The sequence below is a fragment of the Bos indicus x Bos taurus genome, chromosome 24 (assembly GCF_003369695.1).
Source record: "Bos indicus x Bos taurus breed Angus x Brahman F1 hybrid chromosome 24, Bos_hybrid_MaternalHap_v2.0, whole genome shotgun sequence".
NCBI classification, from domain to species: Eukaryota; Metazoa; Chordata; class Mammalia; order Artiodactyla; family Bovidae; genus Bos; species Bos indicus x Bos taurus.
In genome coordinates, this window is record NC_040099.1 from 34,048,220 (window position 1) to 34,054,606 (window position 6,387).

At 36.8% G+C, this 6,387-nt stretch overlaps 1 non-coding gene across 1 annotated transcript; it reads right to left on the reverse strand.

Annotated features, from left to right (window-relative positions):
* Nucleotides 1-5,321: 5,321 nt before the first annotated feature.
* On the reverse strand, nt 5,322-5,428 carry LOC113883054. Its single transcript, XR_003508540.1, has one exon. It is a non-coding gene; the product is annotated as a U6 spliceosomal RNA (small nuclear RNA).
* Nucleotides 5,429-6,387: the final 959 nt, after the last annotated feature.

The following is a 6,387-nucleotide window of genomic DNA, read 5'->3' on the forward strand; positions in this document are numbered from 1 at the left end:
CCTAAAAACATCTGTCCCCACTGACTGCTGTGTTTTGACAAAGCTAAAACACTGCTATAGATCAAAGGGAAGATAACATGAGATCTGGACATGTCAAGTGTGCTACACTAGAGTCTTCTGTAAATGGGTAATTGAGGAGCTGTTTGCAGGCTGGACTCCTGGCCCCAGAGGCTGTAACATCAAGGAGAGAGATAATCAGAATCTAGGATATCTGAGACCTGGCTGCTGGGAGAAAAGGATCCTCACTTATATACCCCTGAGTATGTGATTATCCTGGCAACGACTCAGGATATCAACTAACTTCATGCCTCTTCTAAATGTGTCCTTCAGAAAGGAGCCCTCCTCCATGCCAAAGTCTTTATTGCCTTCGAAGTTTCAAGCTTCCTTCAAAATCAACATTCTCTTTATTTATTATTGACATTAATGTCAACTACACCAAAACTATCAATGCCAAAGTTATTAATCTTGCCATTGCTGATTTAAACCAATATTGATTGCAAATAATGTTTCATCCCATGTCATGTATGGTTGCATTCAAAGCCAATGACCTTGGTTAAAATGTCTGCTGTAGATCCTTGAAAATGACACAATTTTTAAGAGTTTCTTTGTAAAATGAGAATAATAACACCTATCCTGTGAGGTTTTCACTTCTTAATGATTCCACAGATAATGTGCTCATTGCAGGAAACAATTTTTGTAGAGCAATGTACATTATTTTTTAAGAAATAGAATTGGAATTAGGTGTAGTGGCAATTAAACTAATAATTTCAAAATTTAAACTAGAATTAGTCATTTGGGAAACTTACCCTTTACCCATATTTTTATAGTTTCTAATTAGAATAAAATAGTTTTTTTTTTTTTTGAAAAAAAAAAAAAAATCTCAGACTCTAAAGGAGTTCTAAAAGGCTGACCATTCTCATAATGTCCTTGAAGTAATTAAAAGGAACAATATGTTTATTTTTTAAGGGGACTAGATAGCTATTCATATAAAAATTTCAGATAGCCTCAATGTTGTGGATTCTGAATTCTTGGGATTGTTTTTTACTTTGACTCTTTTCTTTAAAAGTTTTATCCTTGTTATTCAGTTGCCAAGTCGTGTCTAACTCTTTGCAACCCCATGGACTGCAGCATGCAAGGCTTCCCTGTCCTTTGCTCTCTTCCAGACTTTGCTCAAACTCATGTCCATTGAGTTGATGATGCCATCCAACCATCTCATCCTCTTTTGTATTTTCTCCTCTTGCCTTCAGTCTTTCATAGCATCAAGGTCTTTTCCAACGAGTTGGTTCTTCGCATCAAGTGGCCAAAATATTGGCACTTCAGCTTCAGCATCAGTCCTTTCAATGAATACTCAGGGTTGATTTCCTTTAAGATTGGCTGGTTTGATCTCCTTACTGTCCAAGGGAGTCTCATGCATCTTCTCCAGCACTGCAGTTGGAAATTTTTATTACAATCATTATCATTTTTTTTCCCAGGGAGACCTGAGGCTTAAGTGCTACTTGGATGGATTATCTAAAAACTTGTAGAGGAGTCAGTTTTTGTTGACATTTTCTAGTGGGAATGTCTATGAAGGAAGAATTTTAGCAAGTGTTAGGAGAGAATACAGATTCACATTTTTTCTGTACAATAGAGCTTGCTCTGAAATCTTGAGGAATGGTCAAGGAAAAGGAGGACATTCATAACTGTTGTTATTTAAAGATTTTCTAGGAAAATCATAAATGTTTCATTACTGTAACACTTACGTTTTGCCCTCCAGAGGATCAAAGAGATTTGTTACAGAGAGTCTTGCAGCAATTTATGAATCTTTGCACATGTCTGTTTAATGGAGAACTAGTTGGCGATTCATGGATGTACAGTGGTGCTATCTATTAAATCAATGGATTTGACAAATTAGGCATGGGACCCTCTCTGCTTTCAACCCATAGAGGTCAAGGTATCCACCACAATTCTGACACAGAACCTATTATACAAAGAACAGTTTTTACAGCTTGCTTCAATGTGGCTTTCTGGTCTACCCAGCAGCCTCTGCTACCTGGTTTTTTAGATAACTAGCCCACATCAGATCTGAGGGGCATGGATGCAGGTCTACTTGAAGGCTAACAGCTAATGTGTCCTCACTTGTGGGAGAAGGGAGAATGTTGGTCAACTTGTTGAAAAATTTCTTCCCAAATTTGAAGGACAAGGAGCGATTTTCTTCCTGAACAGAATATGTGTCAGTTACAGAAGATATCAGGACTACATTTCATTTCTCTAAGCCTGCTGGAGTTTTTCAATTCCTACCCTTAAAAAAGACAGACTAGAATGGAGAAGATAGAGGAGAGCTGACTCTAAAGCTGTCAAGAGAGTTTAAAGAAACCTCTAAATCACAGTGTAGTTTTTTTTTAAATTAGCTTAGCAAGCATATGACAATGTGTAAAGAGGCCGTAAGTACAATTTCTGGCTCTCCTTATCTCTAGTAAGAATTGTATTTTGCAACAAGAAACTCAAGTGTTGAGGGACAAACACGTTCAAGGTCACATAGCATTGGATGCATGATGCAAGATACTGGAATAGCATTCCAATGATGCTGACATTTCCAGTTATCTCTGCAATGTATAACTGGTTTCCTCAGGCCTTAGCAGCCTGTTTCATAAAATGAAGACACATTGGGACTTCCCTGGTGATCCAGTGGTTAAGACTCTGCACTTCTACTGCAAGGGGCACAGGTTTGATCCCCAGTAGGGAAACTTAAGATCCCACGTGCCATGTGGTGTGGCCAAAATAAATACATGAAAAAAAAATTTTTTTTAAATTATGAAGACTGTATGACAACCTAGAGGGGTGGGATAGGGTGGGAGGTGGGAGAGAAGTTCAAGAGGGAGGGGACATATGTATACCTATGGCTGATTCATGTTGATGTTTGGCAGAAACCAACACAATACTGGAAAGCAATTATCCTTCAATTAAAAGTAAATTTTAAAAATTAAAAACAAAAGACTGCTCCTGCATGGAGAGCTGGCTGTAGGTAGGAAGAGAGTTTCAGTTTTTATCTCTAAAAACCACTGGAAGAATATTCCATAGACAGACTAGTCTTTTCAACAAAACGTACAAATAAAAAGATGAATAAATCAAATTTAAAGATGGGCAAAGGATTTGAATAGACATTTCACCAAAAAATATATACAAATGCCCATAAACCCATGAAAAAATGCTTAGCATCATTAACCATTAGGGAGATGCAAACCAAAAACCATAATGATATATTACTTCACACAACTAGGATGCCTAAAATTAACAACAGGTGACAACAAACATTCATAAGAATGTGAAAAGTTGTAGTTCTTATTATCTGCTGGTGGAAACTTCCCCATCAAAATGTTGAACTTATAGTTACCATTTTGCAATTCCACTCATAGATATCCATCCAAAGAACTGAAAACATGTTTGCTCAGAAATTTGTACATTATTAATAATAGCCCCGAAGTTGAAGCAGTATAAAATGGTCATCAACTGATGAATAAATGAAATATGATGTATCCATAGAGTATTAATTGGCAATAAGGAGCAAAATATCAATACATGCTGCAAAGTGGGTGAGCCTTAAAAACTCTGCTTTCTCAACTCAGGACGCCCTCCAGGCTATGTGTAGGTTCTGCTTCCTTGTGCTGTAACCTTGAAATTCTCTCCAGGCAGTGAGCTAGGGCATTCATAGGGATAACCTCATATGTTTATCTTGTCTAAGGATTATCCTCTTAAGCTACCTGTTGTGGGTTACCTAAAGTGGTTATTTCATATGTTTTGTCTAGCTTTATAGTAGTTTAACATGGAAAGGAAAATTTGTTTCCTGTTACTCCATGATGGCTGGAAATGGAAGTCTTTAGTGATATTATTTGTTATAAAGTGAGAAAATATGATTTAAGAAAATGTGGAAATTACACATAAGGAAGTTAGAACAAAATACCTATTAGTTACTCACAAAATGCATGAAATTTTGGTATATTTTCATTCAGCTATTTTGTTTCCTAAAGCTTTGATTAGGCATTAATTTTAAAAACAACAACAAATAAATGCAGCACTTAAAATACAGTTTTCATACTTATTTTTCAGTTTAATATGATTTCATAATCAATTTCCTATACTCTTTCTTAGAGTCATTTTAATGAATGGGCAGTATCCCAGCATGTAGACGTGTATAATAGAGACTATTTACCCTTCTCTCTGCAGATGGCCATTTAGCTGGCTCCCAGTTTTGTCCTTATAAATAATGAATATTTTTTTTTCTTTTTTAAATTTTTTAAAAAATTTTATTTTATTTTTAAACTTTACATAATTGTATTAGTTTTGCTAAATATCAAAATGAATCCATCACAGGTATACATGTGCTCCCCATCCTGAACCCTCCTCCCTCCTCCCTCCCCATACCATCCCTCTGGGTCGTCCCAGTGCACTAGCCCCAAGCATCCAGTATCGTGCATTGAACCTGGACTGGCATCTCGTTTCATACATGATATTTCACATGTTTCAATGCCATTCTCCCAAATCTTCCCACCCTCTCCCTCTCCCACAGAGTCCATAAGACTGTTCCATACATCAGTGTCTCTTTTGCTGTCTCGTACACAGGGTTATTGTTATCATCTTTCTAAATTCCATATATATGCGTTAGTATACTGTATTGGTGTTTTTCCTTCTGGCTTACTTCACTCTGAATAATAGGCTCCAGTTTCATCCACCTCATTAGAACTGATTCAAATGAATTCTTTTTAATGGCTGAGTAATACTCCATTGTGTATATGTACCACAGCTTTCTTATCCATTCATCTGCTGATGGACATCTAGGTTGCTTCCATGTCCTGGCTATTATAAACAGTGCTGCGATGAACATTGGGGTACACGTGTCTCTTTCCCTTCTGGTTTCCTCAGTGTGTATGCCCAGCAGTGGGATTGCTGGATCATAAGGCAGTTCTATTTCCAGTTTTTTAAGGAATCTCCACACTGTTCTCCATAGTGGCTGTACTAGTTTGCATTCCCACCAACAGTGTAAGAGGGTTCCCTTTTCTCCACACCCTCTCCAATATTTATTATTTGTAGACTTTTGGATCACAGCCATTCTGACTGGTGTGAAATGGTACCTCATAGTGGTCTTGATTTGCATTTCTCTGATAATGAATGATGTTGAGCATCTTTTCATGTGTTTGTTAGCCATCTGTATGTCTTCTTTGGAGAAATGTCTATTTAGTTCTTTGGCCCATTTTTTGATTGGGTCATTTATTTTTCTGGAGTTGAGCTGTAGGAGTTGCTTGTATATTTTTGAGATTAGTTGTTTGTCAGTTGCTTCATTTGCTATTAAAAATATGGAACGCTTCACGAATTTGCGTGTCATCCTTGCGCAGGGGCCATGCTAATCTTCTCTGTATCGTTCCAATTTTAGTATATGTGCTGCCGAAGCGAGCACATAAATAATGAATATTTTTAGACCGATATTTTTGTACAAATTTGAATGATTTAGACAACTTTGCAATGACTGGGTGTATGTATTTTAAGGGACTCATTTTTGCAAGTTGATTTCCAAAAAACTGTGTCATTTAAAATATTTCATTCACCACTCTACATATAATCATGAAGTACTTACTCTGTCTTACCGTGCAAGGCGATGGTGATGTAAGACGACCAAGAGCTGACTTTGAGTTCTAAGTGTGTACAGCCTAGCTGTGAAGACCAATATGTTAATAGATAAGTGCTGCAAAGCATTATGGGGGTTCTGTAGGCACCTGTGTGGGATGCGAGGAGTTGTATTGGGCCAAGAAATGTGTCTACTTTATCACCTAATAGAGTTTGATATAAAGTAGGCATTTAATAAATAATCACTGAAAGAAATCCAGAAGAAGGTTAAAGAAATGAATGTTTCGTCTATTTAGTGACTTCTTCAGAAGAAATTTCTTAGAGGGACCTATTATTTGAAGTTAGTATACCACTTAATCATTTACACATTCACTTAATAAATACCTTTTGGCAGTGTGCCAAGGATCATGATAAGTGCTAAGGACATCACTGCTACCGTGGAACTTGCTGCCAGGCATGAAAGACCAATAATAAACAAGCAATTAAAATAATGGAGGACGTATGCTCGTCTAAGAATATATGATAGGAGTGAGTCACTTGGTCTAGGGGCAGCTTCCCATGGGGAGTGACAGTTAAGGCACAACTTAAAGTGTACTTAAAAGTTAGAAAAAAAAGAAGAAAGTGAAAAAAATGGTTCTAGGCAGAGGCAGTCATATCATTTATCTATATGCAAATAAATGCTTTTCTAATGTTTGGTATGGCTTAAAGACAGTTTATTTGCTTACTTTCGCATTCCTTCTCCAAACAATGTGGTTTATATGGTTCTTGATTTCTTAAGCCTTTATGAATAAT